The following is a 24,352-nucleotide window of genomic DNA, read 5'->3' on the forward strand; positions in this document are numbered from 1 at the left end:
ATTTGCCTTGTTTTTTTTTATATACACTTATTTATCTTATTGTAGTTTATTTATTATTGTCATTGTGAAGGGTTTATTGTGGAGTCGTTGCATACGTACCACGCGCTCGAACCACTCCAGGTTAGGGGGTCGTAAATGCCGCAGAATTACGGTCGTTCCGGGTTCGCGTGTTCCGGTTCCCGTTTGCTGGATAAAAAAAATGAAGTAAAAATTCACCTTCCGCGTGTTTGAAGTGTGCCATTGTGGGTCCTCCAAACCCCCGTGCGATATTTGTCACCCTGCGAAAAATACAGGGTTGATTTGGGGTGCAAAAAATTGTGCAAGGGGCAGCGCGTGCCTCTGAAATGTCAGTTAGGTTGTTTGTTGTTTTTTGGCATCCTGATGGTGAAGTTTTATGATTAACTGTCCGTATATAAATGATGCTTGTCAAATTTCGCGTGCTGCCTTTTAATGTTTCATGGAGTGTGTTTATGAGAATAAGTTTTGTTTAAATTTTTTGAGTTATAAGTGTCGAGTTTTTTTTTTGAGAGTATTTGAATTTATTAGGACTAGATTCATAAAGAAAATTTTGTTTTTTGTTTATCTTATTAATTTGCATATGATTGAATTTTCAGTTATTATCATAGATGTGGGTTGAAAATCATTTTATTATGAAGAAAAATAAAAAAATATAATTGTGAAGATACATACAAAGTTAAAGTTTTGCATCATCAGTACATTTCCGATTTTTGGATTTTACAATAAAAATATTTCAATCGTTACAACAATTACAGTACATCAACTTAGTAATATTATAATTATATGGTTCGCTTACTGCTTATTTCAAAGGTTTTTTTCCTCGAATATGTATAGTACTGAATTTCATGTAGTAATCGTAAGATAAATTGCTTTTTGGAGAGTAAAGTTTGTCAATTTATCTAGGAAAATATTCAATGCGGAAAATTATTTACATTCACTAAATGAGTACGCACATTCTTTTTTACGCAGATTCATTCGGTAATAAAATTAAATAACGGTCGATATATTTGTGATAAAAAAATAGTTAAATTTTGAAATGAAAGTAGAATAATATAATACGTACTATATGAATATTTATGTATATAATATTTTCCTTTAGAGATAATATCTAAATTTAGCTGAAATGTATGCAAATCTTTGAAAATTGAATTATTTTATCGTGTGCGTGAGTCCAGTATACGCTTTTCGCCTTAACTTAATTTATTTACTGTTCTTTATTACTTTTATTAGGTATTTATACACCAAAATAACCAATACCTGATAAATGTATGTATGTATGTATATATCAAGGCTACATCGCAAAAAGGGGGGGGGGATTAATTTGATAAATGAATTGGAGGGGTTTGGTCGATGAAGAGACCGTTAGAGAGTTTGAGGTTTCTCGCAGAGATGCGCAAACTTCTTAAAATAATAATATAAAAATGAACCCAACCGGACCTCTACCCTCCCCTTTATTAGGACGGTCAATAAAAGCGTTTATTTTTGGTACCTGAACGGCCTCGTTACACTTACCTTTGAACCTCCCTATATTTTGGAAGGAAACAAATTTGATTTCCCTCTGAACTTTGTTGAAACAATTTTCGAGATTCCTCTTTCTTCAGTTGAAATTTAAAAATGGTTGATGATACGATTTTTTATTAAGCGTTCGAAACCGTATTTTGCATCACTAAAGCGTATTTTCGTTTCTTGCCTCTATTCTGTGTCACTCTTTTCGCCTTTTATTTTTAATAAAATAAATTTATGGAAGCGTTTGAACATTTCCTATATTTTTTAAATTGTTTGACTTTCTTGTAACGATTAGATTGAATTATTCATTCTTAGGAATTAGGCGTATGAAATAAATAATTTATGTTTGTCTTTGGTTTAATGTTTAAAATGTGTTTTGTAATTATCCGACCTTATTGATACACTGGAGCAATCCTTAATTTTGATATGATTTAATCTCTAAATGAAATAAAATAATAAAAATATGGTTGAAATGAATTTGAATTTTTGTAGCATTTTAAATTTAGATTAGTTGTGATTGAACATTTTCCATTTTTTTTTCTCGTAACGATTTTGACTTTCTCGTAACGATTAGGTTGAATTATTTTTGAATAATAAACGTCATAAATTTTGAACAATGCATATAATCTAATTAAATTGTATGTTTCCTTATAAAACTGATATTAACATATGTAAAATGTCAATGAGTAGTAAGAGTATAAAAACAAAAAAATGTTATTTACTCTCTTGATAACTGTCTGTCTTTCCCGTTAAAGATAACGGCTGCACCATATTTTGTCACATTATAAATACATCACGGGACTTAATTCGCTTTTGCATTGAACGAACTGATCCGTGGTGTAAACGTAATTGATTGAAAAGCGTAACAGTCAACCCTTCGCGTGACTGACAAAGGAAAGAGTGACACGAAATAAATGACGCCAACTGGTATGTGACAATAGCTAATTTTTACGATTTGAATCTGCCTTTCTCAATTTTTCATTTTTGATCAAGTTTGATTTAATAAAATATTACTTTTTTTTTAATATTTTGAACACTGTTCCGGCTTCTTTACCTTGAAAAAGTTCCACTTTTTCAGACTCGTGATTTATTTTGTCGTATTTTTGTGTGAAGTAGTGTTACAATTTATTCACTCTTTGTAAAATATTAGACACTTTAGAATATTAAACGTCACACAGCTTGAGAAATGTATTGTATTATATTTGCCCTTACTTTTCTTGAGAAATTTGCATTTGCTTGATTTGCGCATCGCATCTGTGAGTTAACGGACGTGTAGAACTTTCGAATTGAAAAATGAGAAACTTAGATTTATGCATACATGAATATGTCGGATGTTACAAAAAATAAAAATATATAACATAATATCATATAATGCGCTTTTCAGTGCAGGAAATCGAGCTGAAATGTTTTTTGAGTGCATTTCGGATGCGGTGGGCCGGTGTCGCGTCGGCAAACAATATGCACATGACAATGACACGAGGAAAAAATCGAAACATGACACTTTTGTCATTGACGATTCATCACAGACGATTTTATATCGAGGGGGAGATCCGCAGAAAATGTTTAACAATCGTTATTGGGCGGGAAGGGGCGACGCATCTATGGCGAGGGTCGTTTCTATGGTATATTTAAATTGTTTCTTATGTGTAGGATGAATTTAATGACCGCTGAAAGATCGATACAATATAGACAACAAAGTGAAGAATTTTAATTACCTCACATTTTTGCCTAATTAATGACCAGAATCTGAAACTAAACGTTCGTATAAATATTTAAGAGATTATAAGAATAAAAAAATGTTGTTGGGAATTTAGATTGCCCTTTACCGACCCAGATGATTTTTATTCTTTCTTTTTAACTTTGGCCGCAGTTTCGATCGAAGCAATCTATTCTATAATATGTAAAATCAAACGGTATAGATAATAAATTGTCCAGTTATAGGACATGTTTTCTTGAACTATGAAATTTTTATGAATTAAAACATGCAGGTTTTTCATATTTCGCAAAACCAATATATAATTCTTTAGCAAGCGTCTCATATTCAAACTGTTTCTAAAATTACCTATTTATTTGATTGGCAATTTTAACTATGAAAGTAAATATTTGATATATTATATACATATGTATGTACATACATATATACATATGAAGTTCAAGTCGTCTTTGACATCAAGTATTTTTTGAAGTTCGCTAGAGTTTTCATCTTAATTTCGTCAATATTTGTTTTTGACATTGAAGTTTTAAAACAAGAAAGTAAACGTCGAAATGGAAAAAATCTATTTAAATTAATGATACGGTTTATTAGAATCAAGTCATAAATATAAATGTATATATATATATATATATATATATATATATATATATATATACATATACATATATACATACATACAAGTGAATTTTTTCGAAGAAATCATGACTTATTCATGGCGTTGTCCAAAGTTATTTTAAATCGAATAGCTTGGCCTTTTATTGTTTATCTTGATAATATAGAAAAAATTATATCATTAATAATGAATGCTAATAATTTTAGTTCGCGTTTTATTTAACTACAAGTATAATATATTGAGGAATATTATGAAATTATAATGAGCTCATGTGGGATATGTGGAAAACATTTTTTGTGAGCTTTTTGTGACAAAATACATTGTATTATGGACATTGCGGAGAAAGCAAAGCAAAAGCGATAAAAAAAAGGAATTGCCTAAAAATTGAATTATTCAGGATCAAAGTGGACGATTCCGAGAAAGCGTTTCGCTCTATAGTTGATTCAATTGTTGTCTAAAAATTTTCGTCCCGTAACTTCAAAGTTGACCCTCATAAATATGCATACGGGTTGTTGGCTATTTGAATATTCATCTCATTGTTTGCTATTTTAAGAGCTTCAACTAAAATACGTACACATAAATACATATTCATACATGTATGTACAATATATTTTTATAAATTAAATTGAACAAAGTTATAGTTGTATACAAGGCTTATATTAAAATCAGCCATAGTTTCCGAGACGTGTTAAGAGTCCATTAAAATTGATAAAATTCAAGTCCAGTATCAAATTGCACAATATAAATTTAATAAAATGAAACTATGAAAATTCTGCAGTATGTTGCGCGAATAAATAGCCATAATCCTGATGTACTCGGTTTATTTTTTTTTTCGTCGAAAACGGTTCATGTAAACGTTCTGAATGTAAATTAATCTAAGGATGAAAAAATCGGTGCGTGTGCGTGATCCACGTTTGAAAAAAACACATGCGCATAATATAAACCGGTCCCGGTTTATATTCGCATTGTTTGGGACGGGGGACACCCCGTCGGGCCTTCGAGGGTTTCCCCCATAGTTATAGTTTGGCGACAAAAGCTCCGATTCGTATATCCCCCATTAATTAAATAATTATCGCCGTGAGCCGACAATGAAGCCCTCTCGAAGGGAAAATGAAAGGCTTAAGTGCTTCCCGATCTTAGTGAGCAATCGCGAATGCGTTTATATGATCATACAAGTATGTATAACATGCATTTTATATAAGCTTCGGTTTAATATTTTAGATTTAACGAACTTTCCCATGGATATTTAATTAGTTATCTTGACACTTGTGCTAGTTTTTTTCGGTTAAATACTCGATATTTACAGATAATATGTAAGAGCAGATAGGAGAAGATGGGCTACCAAAAAAATGTCTGTATTCAATTAGGTTTGTGATGAGTTCTGTTTTATTTCTTAAATAATCTTCTAATGGCAAAAGGTCTGTTTTTTATATCAATGGTTTGACACTTGTAAAAATATGTATCCAGTTATAAGTTGTGATATTTTGAATATTTCTACATATCTACATAATTTTGATATTTTTTTCGCTTTTGCTCAAAAAAAATTGTACAATTATGATTTGCGGACGAAAAGATTTCATGAATTGATGTTACAGAAGTAATGGAAGATAGATACTTTTGAGATGGGTGGATACGTTAAAAATTCTTAAAGTAGGGATTAAAACAAATTAATTTTGCTAGTGTGAAATTTGTAAATATGCATAATTTGATAACCGTTGGTTTTTGGTCTATTTTCTCCCTTATCATCACTTTTGATTAATGCAATGAGTACATACTGGTTATTGATACCGTAATATCATATCCATTACTATCATCATCACGGTTGTCATCATCAATCACCGTCATAATGTCACTCATTACTATAAGTATTAAAGAATTGTTAATTTCCACTGTATTCAATATTTTTTTCAATTTTGAAACTTGGTCTTGACCTCAACCGTATTGTCGCCAAAGCGTGAGGTCGTCAACCCTTTGAGTGTTGGAAGAAGTGTTATTCATTCAAAATAGGAGGGTTGAAAATTGGGTTCGGTCGTGAAAGAGTTTTGTATCGATGTGGCAGTTAGATATATAATACATAGATATTCTTGCTCGTGCAATATTTCATTCAGTACGATATCGCCTTCTTTTCGTAACAGTGCCATTTTGTGGTTAGATACGACTCAACCGCAACTTCTCAAATGGCTCCGAACGAATGAAAATTGTATGCAGGATCGTATTGTACATATATACATATATATTTTGTATCTATCCGTCACTGGTAATCTCTGTATATATTGATCAATGTAGTAAATATTTATCTTGAGGTTAGACTAACTAGGACGCGGTGCATCGTTAACGATGAATCATGACATAAATAAAAATTAATCTATCAAGAATAGGCCATCAATTTTTTACAAAAAAAAACATAATATTTTCCGTTCAAACGAAATACATACATTGATATTTCAATTGCAATTTTGACAATGCAAAAAGTGTGTGCATATGAAATAATGCTTATTTGTAATTGGTGCCAATTTGTGAAGTTTTCTTTGCTGAATATTTTTTTTTATTTTCCCATCCAGAAATTTGATATTGTAAAAATGTCTAGTCCAAGGATGAATTTCCCACAATCGTTGGCTACGCAGCCAATTGACCTAATTGACCATGCAACGGATAGGAAGCAGTAGTCACAGTCAGCACTGTTAATTTGCACCAGTAGCAATCGTGCGATACTAATGTTCCGGATAACGGACACCTGTTGCTCGTCGAAGCTGTTTTGTCCAATAATTTACAAAATTCGGCAACAAATGACTCGTCGTCGAACTAAAATTATCAATTGACCGGATTTTACTGTCAATACAGGGCCAAAAACGATGAATATTTGAAATTATGATGTTTCAAATATGGATCCATCGTATGTCCATGTGTACGTTAAGCCGGAGCGAAAAATTCGAATTTGGATTTCTCACGATGGACCTAATACAATGTTAATCTATTAGTCTATGCTATTTTATAACATTCTCCAACGGAGAATGTTATCCGTTGGAGTAGGTTTCACTGTGCATAGCGCGTCGTAGAGCTTTTCAAGATGAATGGTTCAGTTTTTGGTGTTCTTGAAAAGTGAAAATTCCCGTTTCAGATTTACGATCAAATCAGTTTTTTCTGCATTTTTCAGAATTAATTTTAACTCTTCCTCCATTGTTAATACTGTTTCATCCTCGTCGATTATTATTAGTTCGTGGAATTGGCTTCCGAGACAGAATTGTGGAAAAGTCTATTCATTAGCTGTGTAACTAAACCTAAAGCTTGTTTTGAAGAAAAAGAAATTAAATATAAAAATGCATTTTGATTTTTACAAAAATTATTTAGTATCAAAACTTAAAATTCTAGGTACCCGAACCCGGGGAGTTTTAAGCCCGAGACCCGGATTCCGGTGTTAAATAATTACCCGGCGGGTCCGGGTCGAGTCCTGTCCAAAAACCCTATCTGTGCCTTTAAACCAATCGATTTACCTCGACAAAAATTTCGAAAAGTAGTATATCATTTTCAATAGAACAGTTTCGATTTTTTTTTATTTATTAAACGTTAAATAATAAACGCTAGTCAGTGCTTTCAGTTCAATTCGGTCAAAAATTATTAGTTTTGATTAACGAGAATTTAAAGTCGCCGTTTTGCCAGAAACTCTGATACAAGGTGCGCCATGCTCATTGATAAGTCAAAACTAAAACTTAATTAAATTTTTGTCGAGATAAATTGTTAAGTTTATATTGTTTAAAATCGATGAAATTCTTTAAAATCGATGAAATTTTTAAAATTTCTTTGATAAAATTCGAGTTTTTCATTGATTCAATCGTGGAAAATTTAAAAATCGTATTTTTTCAAATTTGATTAAATGTATTTACATATATACTTACATTATAGAAATATGTATGTACTATTTATACTATTTACTATATAATATGTACCATTTCGTTATGTACATTATAGAAATATTTATGTCCCAAAAATTTGAAGAAAACAAATTTTAAAGAAACTCGAAAAAATAGAGCAGTAAAATTACGAATTCATCATAATAACGTTCGGAAAATGTATAGCAATATTCTGATTATAAATAGAAACTGAAGTTGCTCTGCTGAATTTTTCTCACTTTTTTTAATCTACACAAAAAATAACCTCGCTAAGTTATTCTTAATTCAAAATTGGAATATGGATATTCAAGGATATTCTCTAATAGCTCCCCGCTGGCTTTTTACTTAAAACTTCCCGAAACGCAATATTATGGTATATGGTATATCTATGTATATACATATGTATAAAGTAAGGATTTTAACGAATTTTTAATTTACTATATATTCCGGCTCGGGTTTTTTTTTAGATAATTAGGTTAATCATTTGAATCCTTAAAAATGTACGCAAGGTTAAATATATTAAAAATAAAGACAAAAGTAAAGAAAAATATCTTTTATGGAATAAAAATGATTTAATTTTGAACTGTATATTTTATGAAAATGAAATGGAATGGACGATAGAAAATACAATAAGTTAGATGCAGTTTAGAGTTTATTAGCCAATAAATAAAAATGAACACGGCAACAATATGTTCAAAGAAAAAATCTTACAAATACTACTCGGGGGGTAAAAATGTATAACGACGGTTGCTCACGCTTCTTAGCTGCGGTGGTTTTTGCACGTAATGCAAGGGAATATTAACCTATGTACGTCACCGTGACTGTTGCGATTCTCGCCAGCTCACAGCAAGTGGTACCCCCTATTCGATCATTAGTCAAATCAGGGTTGACAAATTGCAGACCCACCTTTGCTCGTGGAAGTGTGTCGCCACATCCGTTTCCTCCTACGAGGTCTCAGAGGGGAACCTCACGCCGCGCATCGTTGACCCTGCTAGAGGATTGTGCGCTATGACATCGAAAGGGTTAACGACGTGTATGTCTCTTAACACACGGTCCGCAAAGTGTCAGATTTATTAACTGAGAAGTTAGTGGTGCTAAAAAGAAGCTTCAGAAGATTTATTGGAATTTTGAGTGTTGCCTTGACAGTTAATAGTATATTAAAATTGAGATCTATTTTCCTTTGGAATTTTTCAGTTACAGTCTGACTTGGTTTTTAAATGATTTCACTTTCTCGTTCTTATTTACCATTAGTTCCTTTCGGTAGAAACAGGACAATGAATTTTTAAAACCGTATGCTTTATTTTAAATCAGATTCATTGATAATTCACAATAAATTTTTGAAGATCTAATATTGCATTTTTTAAATACATAAAATGTAGTTTTTCATCAAAATAAGAAAAAATTGTAACGAGAAATAATTGAATAATGTTTTCATATACTTATTTTTACAAATATAATAACATTAGACGATTGGTGACGTCGTTGTCCGTTTTTTAAATGTGTACGCATAAAATGCGCTCTGGAGATTATTATATTTTCAGACCAGACTAAACATGTATGTAATTACAATAACTATACATTATAAAGTTTTTGAGGATTTGAAAAATATTGTTTTATACAATAATAAGTCTATGAAACTCTCAATAAGAAGATTATTTTTTTTCGGCAAAGTGAAATAAAATATTCCCACATAAAAACCGTTTTATAAATTAAAGTCCACAACCAATCTGATTTCAATCTCAGCTCTGAATAGTTCCTTCGTTCTAATTAAAGTTTTTGGTATTGTTCTTTAACCCTTCAGTGTCCATTACGCGTGACTAAATCATTCGCGAACAACCACGTCTAATTTGCTCGCCACACTATACCTTCATTTATAAAATAAAACCAGGGGGGAAATATTTTATTTTAACGATGTTGTTAATTAAGCAAACCCCACAGCGATGAGCTAACCGGATTGCATCCTGTCTTGGCACACTTCACGATCTCGAGATAACGCGAATCGATTTCCTTCAACCGTTCTTTGAAAATCTTCGGGTGAGGTTTTTAAATTTCCCATGGCGCACTTGTACTCTTCAACATCTCCGTCGTTATTTTAAATTCATTCTACATCGTAACAATGGGAGATTTGGCATTTCAATGCCTAGGTCTTGCCGTTTAAACGCCGATGAGAGCAGGGGGGTCTCGGTGACCCTGCAAGTTCCTTTTGTCCAAGTACGGGGTTCTCTTGCACCGCGGTCATTATCGGGGCATTAACCCTTTATTGTAGCCGAACTCCTCGTTCGGTTACTAGTACTACTTGTTGATGTTGTAATAAGGAGGCACCCCTTATGAAAAATGTTTCTACAGGGTGAGTCTTATTTTGAGATTCAATTTGTTTCATTGATCATTTTATTTCATTGAAATTAATTTCATTGTTTATAAATATTTCTTCCCCATGTGTGCCAACGAAGTAATTATTATATGTAGGTTATATTCTGGGAAGGATCCATTAATATAGCAGTGTTAAAATTTGAAATGTTGTGCTTTAAATGTCTTTCCAAATTTGTTCAAATTATAAAAATTTGATTTTATTTTTATTTTTAAATGCTTTTTATTATTACGAAATTATGTTCACAATACATCTTATATCTATTTTAATAGCTACTGATCTACTGATCATTTTCTATTTTACAATTTAATTTAATTTGGTTAGTAATCATAGTATTATATTATTCTAATGATAATCTACAGCATAATTGGAAAAAGATCTCAAAAACCTATTTACAATCCTTATGAATTATAAAAATTAAATTATATATGTTGTATTCAAATCCGCGATACAGGGTCAGTAAGCGAATATCGTTAATCTGTTAAATAATTTTGGGATGAAACAATTGTAATTTGTTGTAAAATGTTAAGCGTTATTGCATATTCATTTACATCCAATAGTTTAGAATAAGTCTTTAATAAAATAGGAATTTTTTGAATAACTTAATAATAACAATACGCACAATATTACATCACACGTGTATACTTTGTTGATTTTTTATTAAATATTGTTCCTTGAATAGTTCGACATTTTTCATTTGATTAAATATTTTGGTTACTTGCAGAAAATGGAAAGAATAAAAAAAAAATGAGATATATTTTTCATTTTATATCATTACAATTCATAAAAATATTATTATTGTTCCATTTTGAATTTAAATCTCCCCTTCCAGTTTTTCTTAGCATAAGGGTAATGTCTCCCTGAAATTGTCACCGTTTTTCTACTAGGTATTGTAAGCTTTTGTCCGACCAATTGACCAAGGGAAAGATGTTAATTTGTCGCCGAGAATTCGTCGACTAGATACGTATAACAAAGGTTCATTTTTGACTATTTGCCTATTGTCGGATGTGTCGCCATTGTCAGCGGCAAATGCGAGCGAATAAATCATCCCGGGCGCGGAGCATCTTCATTATCTCGAGAGAGCACGCTCGGTTTGCGCTTTTGTGGTGTTTCTGCGTGTCAAACAAGCGTTTATTCCCTCTTTTTATTTTTCTATTTTACCTCGTTTGTGTTGTGTGTCGGTCGTTGTAAATGATCCAGATGAAAAATGAATTGCATGACTCGCGTGGTTCGCAATCGACGCGCGTCTTCTTTTTATTGCGTCGTGATAATAGCCTATTTATATTAAAGTTTTGTGGGTAATTTATTCTCCGGAGACTCGATTTGTATCTAAAACGTAAAAATAAAATAATTTAGTACAATACATTTCATCACAAAAAATTCTCAAATTAAGTTAGGTAATACATTTCCATCTTGTATAGGTACATATTTCCACGATTTTTGTAAATGAATAGCTTTCAAATAAATATACCTAGGTATATTTAATATCGTTTATATTTTGGAAAAGTTGAACTCTGGGTAATCAAAATAAATTTTAATATTTTTAAACTTTAGTTATATTAAATGAAATATTAATTGATTAACATATTTAAATTCATTCTACACGATGCTTAGTTTATTTCACGTTAATTTTTACTTTATCTTAAAGATGAAGTTTTGTAATCTAAAAAAATTTCAACCTCATTTTTTTCTATATAAAATTTTGTATTTTCCCATAATGCCATTATGGGTTGCCTCTGAACAACACCTATGTATGTTGTTAATCTTGTACATATATAAATTTATAGATTATAAATTTTAAATCATATTCAAATAATGGTGACATGTGGGACGGATGGCTTTGCCAATTTGATGAGGTATCGTTTCAACAATGAAATCAGATGTATTAGAAAACCCGATTTGGAGTCACAAATAACAAAGTCTGACCAACAGCACTATATACTCGTATGTAAATACTTTCGAATAAAATATTTTCAATTGAAGTCAACTCATGGCTTGAGCCCGGGAACATCTCGGTGGTTAACATTAATGGAACCACTGAGCTATGCTGCTGGATTATATATTAATTTATATTATATTCACATTAATTAAAAAAAATACCTCCATTGATATGTACAAACATTTTAGTTAAATTTAAGTGTGTATCGAAATATTTTGTTTAATGGCTCTAGAAAAGTAATCAAAAGTTGAATATTTTGAGATATCGTAGAAATTCAAGTTGAGAATGAAAGTTTTGCAAGAAATTTTAATTCAAGTTTCGAAATCAATTACAAATAATTAATTGTGCCAAAAACGGTTATGCTTTGGAGTAGACATTTGTTCAGTAAATAAACATATAACGTGTATTTTTCGAGTGGATAAATTGAATTCAAGCATTCGATAATAATTAAAGAAAAATATGGCTTTCGGGAATATTTAGAACGAAGCGCTTATCGATAATAATAACAAATTTTCTTTGAACGATACGCTTTACTTTGATGTCGAGCAAAAGTGGCTCAATGCGCAAGTCGACAGAATTGTTTCCAAAGCCAATATTTTCAGTGTTCGTGTTGCTTGCTTATGATTATTATTCCTCAATATATAATAAATTCAATAATGTGAAACCTCAATTGAAATGCACCGTGCACGAAGATTTAGATGGGTGCATGGACGACGGTTCGCAAGAGATGCATTTTTAGAGGGGTGTTCTAGAATCTATCCGATCCGGTATTGTGCCAAATTATTGGGTCAGTCATAATCGAGTAACAGGTTTCCTTTGTCTAACCCTCTTTCGTGTATTTATCTCATATAACCGGAATGGACCACACAATTCTTCGGCGAATTTGTCTGCAGGATGAACTCAACCAAGAGGATGAGCAAACACCGGTTCAAAGGAGACGAGGTCCCCACGTTTATTCCGTCGAGCGAAATAATTGACGATTCTAAACAGACACACACTTTAAAAATAATTCGGCGCGTTTATATTTAGCATTTGACGTTACTGTGCAGGATTATGATTTAATCTGATGATTAATAATAATTAAAATTTATAAAAGTATAGAAATCTACGAAGAAATTAAATATCAACTTCGTATCTTGGCTTGACTTTTAGCATTGTTTCAAGAAAGCTATGTATGTTTTTCGGTGAAGTATTTTAAATTCAAATTCGGAGTATAATATTAAGAAGGCTTTTATGTACATTTATTTTATTTAGAAATAATATAATATTTAAAGTTGGTCATGCTATTTTTTATTCGGTAACCTCATTGCAGGGAATGCATTAGGCGAAATCTTGTGCAGAGGCGCGTCCGATGCATACGTAATACGAATGCACTGGCTCGCTGCAGCAAATGCACCGTACCAACAACCAGCTCGATGCAAATTTTATTGACCTGCTCATTGTTGGGGATGTTAAGGCCTGTTCGGTCATGTTGTTGCATTATTGTCGCCATTGTGTAACCCTTTGCCGACCTGTTTGATTTTGGCACTTCGCACGATTTTTTCCCACTGGTCTGTCTAATGATGCCAGAGTTCTAGGGGTGGTCGAGATCAACTTGCGAATGACTTTCGTTGCGTTCGAAATTACCGTTACGCAATTCATACTTGGTATGTACCGAATTGCGCAATTCTATGTGAGGAAGGGGTCGAATTTGGCGAAAAAAAATGTCGATTGGTAAACGAAGGCGTTTAAAAATGCGGTTTTAATACGCAAAGGTGCTATAATGGCACCTGTTCTTGAACGCTCGTTTTGATTTATGATCGGCCATTTAAATATTGGCTTAGAAATATAAATTAAAATTCAAAACGCTTCTCCTTATCGCATAATTAAATTAAAACGCTACTAATTGCCTATGATAGATCTTCATTACATTATACATACATATATATTATATGATATGATAAAAATGATTAAGGTTTCAAAGAAATTATTATTGTGTCTAGTATTATTTTTTATAACAGTGAACTTTTCACATACATAGTTAGGTAATGCATTTTTTCTTGGAATACTTGAATGTTTGCAAGCAATTATTTTTCTTACGTTCTCATATAAAAATATACAGTATATATTATTGATGATACGATAGTAATATTAGACCTAATTTATATTCAAACCGTATTTTAAATCATGGAAATAGTTAAGAATGATAGATGTTATCTCTTTCTGATTTCAATTGAATTTACACATTATATTGATTCAAATATGTATATTTACATACATTATACATTTAAAATATCGATGTATATATTATATGTATACATATACATCGACATAAGGATGTATATATATATATATATATATATATATATATATATATATATATATATATATACACACACATCGTTAAGGACTTATGTTAATGTATGTATTATATTTTTTCCATGAAAAGAAAAGAAAAGTATTACAACTTTGAATTAAAAACATATTTTGAATCGTCGAATCGTTTCCAATGAACAATTAATATTCATATTCAATACAGCCACTTATGTATGTATGTATGTATGTATATATGTACATAGATCAAATTCAATAGAACGATCACAATAAAATACTCAGAATCAACTTTGTTTTGCCTGGTGAAATCCCATTTTGAATAATTCACATAGGCACAATGGAAGTAATTGAAACCTGTACAAAAGCCCTGTGTTCTCGCAGACTCGCCTCTTTTGATCCAAATCTTGTTTATTTCTCTCTTATCCTTTATCAAATTTTCGTCATGGATCTATAATAGTATAATGCCGTTATTAATATCGTGAATTTTTAAAGAAGGAACCGGTAAGTGTAATCTATGTAAGTTCACGAAACCCATGTACGCTACTACCGTTTTCGTTTGAACGTGTTGAAGAAATAAAAGGATTATGTCAACTCGTAGTATCTACAGATACGTTTGGTCCTTTTGGGATGTTGACCCCAGGTCCATTCATTCTTTGTGCAATGATGCACACAAGAGTAATGAAAAGAAGCACCAGATTCTTTTCTAATGTGGGTCACACGAATGTCTCCTCCTGTGTATAGATGCAGTTGTTGCGTTTCACGTTTTCGAGAACGAATCCCATTTATTCCAGTCCAAGGGTAACTTTGGATTTATCGAGTCAAAATATATGTACATCAGTTCAATTGTATCAAATCGATTTATTGTTAGCACACGTGCTACGTTATGTTATATTAATCGTTACTTTCATTCGTTTTCACTGCGGATTTTAATGACTGTTTTGATGCGATTATAATTGTTTAATTACTATGCATGCTTATTTGATTTTTTTTTTCGAATTTATTGCAATTTGTTTGAATGGTTCTAAAGTGCTTTCAGGTGATTATATTAAGACTAGATGGTATTAATTGCACGTCGAAAAGTATTCGACTTGTTTGAATGATTAATTGCCTCTTTTTTACTTTTGATTTATATCAAATATCAACGTTGTTAACGTACAATGTTGTGAAATTAACTTTATAATAGAGGAGCGTAAAAGATATATACATCTCAGTCTTAATCCCAAAATTTTATTCTAGCAAGTAGAAATTCTGTTAATAAAATTTCGACATTGAAATTCCAAAACGCAAAAATGTTGATGGGTCAAAAATCACAATAAGTCAAAATTCCGACTTGACTCAATCAACGAAGGTAAAATTTCAACACCAAATCTCGTATTCATTCATATTAAGACTTTGAAATATTTTTTTATGAAGTATTTACTTTTTGGGATTGTATTAACGCTATTTACACATATGTACATACATACGAAATTGTTATAGAAAGATTTTACATATAGAGAAGGAAGCGCGTTTGAATATTATGGGAATTTGAATTATTTAAGACTTCTTTATACGTCGCTCCCGTTCTCTTGTAATTTGAAATGTATTGATGAGGCTGATTGTGTAGGCAGAATGGGATAATAATTTCATCGAATTTGAAACGAGCGTGTCTATTTTTGGTAAGGTTCGATATAAATTTGTGTTGAGGGATTCAAACGATATACTGGTTCTCAACTCCAAATTAAGATTGAAGAATAACTTCCTCTTTTTTGAAAAAAAGAGGTTATAAATGTCTTACAAATTGAAACGTGTTGTTTAAACATTGAGATGAAACACGGATGTCCGTTAGGTGAGAAATCTGTAAGTGGAAAATCACAACGGTCGTTTATTTTCCTGCCTTTTACCCAAAACCATTAAATCGTATCGGTTCGACTCTTATACATATATATGTACAATCACTGCCGATGTGGTCATTGCTTTCGAATTACACGGACAATGGCGGAAAACCATTTTATGCACGATGACTCTTTTTGGGTTTGATTTGGCTTGGATTATTTTCATTGGCAATTTGGTCTATTTTTGATTTAACGTTCGAATTTATTGATTTGAAAAATTTTGTTTTTATTATTAACTCTGTTGAAGCTTTGAAAGATTTATTCATATGTACAATGTATGAATTTTTCATCAGATTCACGACGGGATACGTAAATAAAAAATTTTAGATAATTTTAAACGACGGAAAATATTTTGATTCATTAATTATTTATCTTTTTTTACGATTCGCTAAATTTCCAATATATTTTCTCCAAATTAATGTTAAATATTTAAGTAATAATTTAATTGAGCTAATCTCAATCCTACTATATGAACTTACATAAAAAAATCTTCAACTATTAAATAATTATTTATAAAAATTTTCATTTCATTATAATTTTAATCATTTCTATTTTATCTATATAAGAATAAAACATGCAGAAAATAATCATCAAAGTTTTATAATGATTTGAATATACATAATATTTAAACTAAACATGATCTTAAGACTAACCAATTTCGATAAAATTAATCAAAAATATTTAAATTACTAGGTAATTTAAAACTGCATTTATACATATGTATCTATTATAGTATATATACTTTGTATCTATTATAGTATATATACTTTGTATCTATTATAAATATAATTCATTGTTGTTTTTAAAGGTATGTATTTCTCTATAAATAATTAAATCACACCATATTTAAGTGCATATATCATTTTTAAAATATAATATGCTATATAATGAAATATAATATAATTTATTATTTATTTTTTGTTTCAGGTATGTAATGGATTTAAAAAATACACACTTTTAGTAAAGGTTGGTCTAATTTTTTAATGTAAATATGTTCACATAAAGTTAAGCGCATTTTTTTTTCTTTAGAACTATTTAAATTATTTTAAAGGAATCGTGACGTTCTAACTTTTTTTCTCGTCGTAAAATTCTAACATCTAAGTACACATTTTATACTTGTCACATAAAGTAAGCAGGATCTCACAAATAAAAAAATGCTTTTGTAAGTGTTTTGAATGCGCGTGTCCGCGCCGCTACCTATTATGAGAAGAGTTTATTAAAAACAAGCTCCTTTCTTAATAAATCACAAAAGGATTTTTAGCGCTTCGAGTGTTTTGAAGTTTCGCAATCAAAATACCACCCAAGGTGATACATAAATCACACATCGGTTTAGCGTTCCCCCTCATCTTTGAGCTCTTTGTGTATGTAATATTGTACTAGGTACCTCTCATGTTGTACGGGATAGTGAGTGTATAAATTAGTCAGTTTTGAGTCCGTATTATCTTTTCATTAGGACAGGTGGAATGCTCGAATAGGAGAATGTGCACTCTCTGTTAGGTACATCTAAATTACGACGACTCAGGAATGTTATTGTATGCAAAGGTGAATTGATTCGTAAGTAAAAGCTCTCTTCTTCCAATCATTTTCGTTTTTGCATAATACATTTGTATATGCGTTCGTTCGTTTTGTTACGGTCATTGTAAATGGTCGTACAAGTTGGAATTTACTATCAATCTGTATTGAAGTTTTTAATTGATTTAACCAAAATGCTATTTATCGTGAGAAATTTTCAGTTGCCTATTTTGATTGAAGGCAAATTTTGATGGAATTCAACGGTTTTTGAGAGAATTTACATACTCTTTTTTGTTTTTTTTTTGGGCTTTTTGAATTTGATATATTTACAATGATTTTTTACATTACGTATACATATACGATTATATAAATTTTTTTGGACTACACATTAAATCTCTTGAAATTTCTACATATGTATGTTTGCTTATTTTATATGTAAATAGATTTGTTCTGAATCGTTAAAAAAATCCAGCTTTAAATTATGCATCGCGTTCTGTACATATTTAAATTAATAAAAGTCAGAAAAGTGTCTATTAGACATATGGCTATCTATTTATGTAATATATTCAACTACTTAGGCTAAAAAAACGCATTTTCTTATCACACTGCCGCGCGTATGCAAAAAATACTTTTAATAAGTAGTTTTTTTGTTGCTAATTGACAAACGGTCTCGGACTTCATTCATACAATCTGAATGCAATTTTCGATTGGTAAAAAATATTTTTCATTGACATAATTCGATTTGACCGTACTGTGCAATCGAATTATGCAAATAATAAAAATAAAACGAAAAAATAAATAAAATACAAGGAAAGTGGGCGTACGCTACATTTCGAGTCGACCAAAAGAAATATGTATGTTTTGAAGTCGGAATTCTTCGGTGCACTTGTTGTTGTGCTATTCGTATTTTTTCACTTTATTTATATAAGTATGTTGAAAAACATTGACACGCCATTTTATATTTAAACTTAATCGCATAATTTATTTTCATTGTCGAAATGTTGAATTTAATCCGAACAACGGATACAAATCGGTTTTTATTTATAGGTATATTTTATATTGCACAAGGTTTTCCTGAGTATGTATGTAAATGCAAAAGTTGATTTTACTTGACCGTGAATTGATATATTTTGTGTATTACAAAATTAAAGTGTGGGCTAATTTTCCATCGATTAGTTGACATAGAAGTCAATTGATTCTTCAATAAACGGTCGGCTAGTAAATTTTCTTTTGGTCAATTTGCATTGTCATGTTGGATCGCCTTTTAACCCCTTTTTGAAATTTGATTGATTTATGATATTGTGACGCGATGAGTTAAGGTTTTTTAGATTGATCACAAACCTGAAAATTCCGACACTATAAATATTGAATTTCGAAATCCTGAACGCCATAATATCTATGAGATTAAGATGTAAGAATTGTGGTTTATAGTGAATAGACAAAAGACTTAAGATTGCATTTCTGACAACTTTCAATTATAATGAGTGCAATCCGACAAAACAAACTTAATATTCTTGAATACAAAATGATGATAATATACATATGCCACTATGTATGTATATATTAGTGGCCTTGAAACTAATGAAAATCTTAGGGATAATGAAGGTTCAAACGAATTTTATATCATACGTACTGTATATTTATGATATTATACCTATACAAACGGATTCAGTAAACTGAAAGGAAGTTAACTGTTTTTTTAGTATTTCTGAAGCTGAAGTCAAATCGATTGGGGTAATTATCATTAAATAAACATATTTTTTGATGATATTCAAATATTTTCACTTTTCACCCGTCCAATTGCAAGTTGCATATAAAAAAATGTTTATTTATTTTTTGTTTATACATACGTACATATGTATAATATTGATACAAAGATAATGCTGTAATGTTCTTGTTAAGAGTACATACATATGCATATTTAAAGGGTTGGAAAAAATAGTATAAGAAAACGCCTACAAGAGTAAACTATCACTTTCGGTTGACAGAACTGTAAATTTACTTTGTAATTTGATATACATATATAAGTATATATAAAACTGCTTTAGATCATCGACTTTAGAGAGTCTTTAATTAATATTATGTATTAGATGTATTGTGAGCATTTATAAGAATTGTAAATAGGTTTTTGAGCTTTTTTCCTATTATGCTGTATGTACATATGTACATTAACATTAGAATAATATAATACTATGATTACTAACAAAATTGAATTAAAATTGGAAAATAGAAAATGATCAGCAGATCAGTAGCTATTAAAATATATATACAAGAAAATATAAGATGTATTGTGAGCACAATTTAGTAATAATAAAAAGCATTTAAAAATCAAAATACATATATATATAAAATTGAAACTTAATGTAGATATGAAAATACAATGTATGAAATATGATTCTATATGTATAATAAGTTTGATAAAATGCTATGTTGAATTTTATTGTATTATTCTAGATTTACTAATTATAGTTTTGATAATTTTGTTATGTATGTTAGAGTATAGTTGTTGGTTTAAGTTTGCAATTGTTAATTGTAAAATTGTGAAATAATTCATTAGCAATTTGCTATATAATAAATAATAAATAAATCAAAAATAAAATGAAATGTATAAAATTTAGCATACTTATTACATGTGAAAAAGTTTTAAACTAATCCGTTGAGCTGTTTAGAAAATAATTTTATCTAAAACTTACAAACAAGAGCAGATCTACATCCACTTCCGGTCATCTGTAAAATTTTGAAAACAACGACAACGTAACGGTTAACATTTCAGTAACTTATACTATGTAAGTGTCAATTTGATAGAACCAACATTGTTAAAATTTTTTCCAAAACACACATAAATTTTCTTAACCATTGAAAACGTGATCAGTGATTGGTTCTGAGTTCAAATCAGCCAAAAACTTGAGGTCAAATTTTTACATGATCACAAAACTTCATCTATTGTTATTAGTTACACATATTCTATTGAAGCTAGCGGTCTCCATTCATTCCATTACTTCATTACTCACACATTACATATCCGAAATGCAATTTTTCGATTTGGGCCCTCATTAGAGGCATCGATATCGACCGATCCGAATGCATCCGCGCTATGATGCAACTGTTCAGTGCAGTAGCAGTAGTAACGACGAACCGGTGGACCGATGCACCGGATTCGAACCGGTGCCCACTCTATCCTATTCCATATACGCGAGTCAGTCGCACACCGCGTACGAATCGGTGCGGTCGTGCGCGCGCGCATCCGGCGCACTTTACGCGCCAATTTTGAAAATTCGCGATGTTCTTGTGATTTACGATACGACTCGAACTGCATGTTGCAATATATGTAGAAGTGTGTGTTTGTGTTTTACCGTGTGTTAAGGTATAAGCATTGGAATAATTTGCGATTTTTTTATTATGAAAATGTCTGACCGGTTCGCTGCCTTTTTCCATATTTTCATACTTTGGATGCGTTTTCGATCGATCTTTTAGTTTGGTATTCAAATTTTTGCAAGAATTTTCACGCTTATCAAATTAATTTTTATTTCATATGGTTAAAAATTCATGCATATTTTTTTTTATAAATTTAATAATAATTCCGTTCTTTACTTCCATACTTCATATATACGTAATCTGAGTATTTGAATACTTTTAACTTATTTTTTTACTTTCAATCTACAGCACATTTAATTCTATTTGATGTACCAGATTAGGATTCATTAGAATTTTAATAATATTTTTAAATATTTTAGTTACTATTGGAATATATTCGAATATTTGGTAGTCCTAGTACGTACTCAATGGAGTTTTGTGATCATGAGAAAATTTGAACTCGAGATTTTGACTGATTTGAATTCAGAATCGATTATCAATCACGTTTCCATGTTTTTAAAATTTTGTGTGTGTGATAATTTGAACTCCGTTAATCATATCCAGCTGACACTTTTTTAAAATTATAACTACCAAAATCTAATTTTTGTACCTGCTAGCCGCTAAATGGATTAGATTAAATGGATTGGATAAGATTCTTTTTGCGACATTATGATAGCAAAAATTTGTTTATATAACGATATCATATGCATTTTAATAAAATAAAAAAGTTTTATCGTGAATGGTTTGATCTTTGGAGTACGTGTTTAGTGCCACGTTACGCAAATGATTAAAATTTTGTGTAAAAATAATATAATGTTAAAATTTATGTTATATTTATGAATCGCATATTTTTCAAACCGTTAAAATATGCATTTAAATTATTTTAAATTGAATCATACGTTCAATTTTTGACGTATGTATGTACATATTTGGAATGGAAGGGGTGGCACCTTTTAATTATTGTCATGACAATCTTATGTACGTATGTAGTAGTAGTAGACGATCCGTATACGGAAACATGCCTAAATAGAATACATATTAATTAATAAATTCAACATTCAAATTCTATTTGTGATATTTTTCTATGCATATGCAAGAACGCTCTTATCGGAAACATTCTCGTGGTAAACAGAGTGCTATGTTTGTACATCTGTCGTATCGAATATTCAACCGGATGAATTTGACAGGTCGCTGTCGGTTATTGGAACGATTTTACGCACTGACAACATATTAAAAATATATAGATTAATTTACGGAACGTTTACACTAATTCAAATCGATTGATTGCGAATGTGGCGTGTATGTATTGTAGTATCTTACAGTTATTACGAATACTTCGATTTGGTATTGCGAACAGCACATATAAATTCTGTTAACGCATACAACATTCGTTATAATATTGTAGTTTATGACGTATCGTTTACCGGTTTTTCGCCTTTGAATATGTATGCAATGTTTCGCTGTCGCCGCGAAAAAATATTTTTTAATTAACGTTCGAAAATTTATCGATTCTGCTTTATTAGAGGCGATCTTTCGTGCGGAATTTGAGACATTCGACTTTGGATGGATTCGGATTCGTTAATTGAGTGTAAAGAGATCGACATTAATTATTCGCACAGGAAAAAGTTTCGGGAGGGTTCGGGAAGGCCTGTAGAATTCGCAGTTCAATTATGAAAATTCCCGAGAAAAACAAGAACAAGTATCTCGTTTCGGAGTACCTACATGGTTGTTCGAATCACGAACTCTCCCCTTTGAATTAATTGAATAATATGCGCTGTGTGTGCGAATTATAAATATGTATATATATATATATTTATATATATATATATATATATATATATATATATATATATATATATATATATATATATATATATATATATATATATATATATATATATATATATATATATATATATATATATGTATATAGTATATATGTGCTTAGGAAAAAATTGCATCAAATTTTGTCATCGATCATTGTTGATAAGATAGTGTCAATTGGTTTAAATGATTTCGAATTCGATTGCTTCATTGAATGTATTGAAGTTTTGTTTGAATTTAGAAAATATACAGCTTAGGGTTTTGGTTAAACAACAAGGTTGTTAAATTCAATATATTTTATTATATATGTATTAAAAATAAAACGAATGTTTTTAAAATTTGTAATAATACAACTCTTTTAATAAGCCGAGATAAAATACATTATCAGACAGTGGAAAAAGATTCATCTTCTTCAAATATTTTTAATTGAATTTGTTCGTTTTTACTTTCATTGTATCTCTTTATCATATTCGGAATGAGATTTCAGTGAAACGATTCAGAATATCAACCCTTGCGAATCTGTCTATTTGAGTTTCGCTAATTGATTCTACCAAGTTTATCTGAACCATTCTATACGCTTTCTTTCTTAAAAAAATTTCACCTTTTCGTAATGTCCTACCTGCACATGTAGCTCAATTGAGACCTTTTAACGAAGAGAGTTAACGCTGCTATATCAAAAGATTTTGCGTATGAATTAAACATGTAAAGCTAACCGTTTCGTTCGCAATACAAAGTGAAATTTTGCCGTCTAGATTTATTCTCAGTAACCACATATGATAATGAGCGCAAGGCAGGTCCTTTGATATGTGTCTCCCGCTTCAACAGTTAAATCGCACGCTCCGATACCGCAGACCGCATAGTGTTAACACATAGCAAAAGGCCGTTTTAAGACTTGAGTGGACAGCAGTGAGGTCGAGTAGAACAAAAGACAGTACGTACAGTCGCGGTCATCCTCCCGTGGGCGCTGCGTGATTAATTCTCGACAAGAGAGTGCAACCGACTCGGGAAAGGATAATTGAATCGGAGTCCAAAGCGTCTGGTTGTCTGTGGGCAGAAACTCGCGTGGAAGTCAAACCCGACAGTTGCGCAATGTGAACTCGCATTATGACTGCCGTAAATCAAGTTCGAACTCGAAATGATGGCCTCCGCCCAAGTCCTGAAACGGATAGTCTCTCTATCTCTTCGACTCTCATATTATTGACCACCTGTTTCGATCGATTTGTCCATCTGATGTATAATTTAATGGGCTTGGATGTAAAGACAGGCAGTGCTAAACACGTTGTCGTTATTAGTTCATTGAATATTGTAAGCAGTTTATAAACTGACAGCAACGTTGACTTAATATCACTTTGTCGAATCGATTTCAAACGATTATCGTGTTAGCGGTATTGGCATTACGTATTTTATGTCATTGATTGAATAATTTAAGC

General features: G+C 30.8%; 1 protein-coding gene across 5 annotated transcripts in view; it reads left to right on the top strand.

Annotated features, from left to right (window-relative positions):
- The window catches only part of RapGAP1 (Rap GTPase activating protein 1), a 312,859-nt gene that overhangs the window by 116,728 nt on the left and 171,779 nt on the right, over positions 1 to 24,352 (top strand). For 2 of the 5 annotated variants that reach the window (XM_077439958.1, XM_077439960.1), the window contains exon 1: positions 20,944 to 21,108. The exons of the other annotated variants lie outside the window; for them this stretch is intronic. The gene's annotated coding sequence lies outside the window, so the exon portion shown is untranslated. Of the gene's footprint in view, positions 1 to 20,943; positions 21,109 to 24,352 lie in introns of those variants that run through there. 5 annotated transcript variants of the gene reach the window in all.

Source organism: Arctopsyche grandis, chromosome 10, assembly GCF_051622035.1.
Source record: "Arctopsyche grandis isolate Sample6627 chromosome 10, ASM5162203v2, whole genome shotgun sequence".
NCBI classification, from domain to species: domain Eukaryota; kingdom Metazoa; phylum Arthropoda; class Insecta; order Trichoptera; family Hydropsychidae; genus Arctopsyche; species Arctopsyche grandis.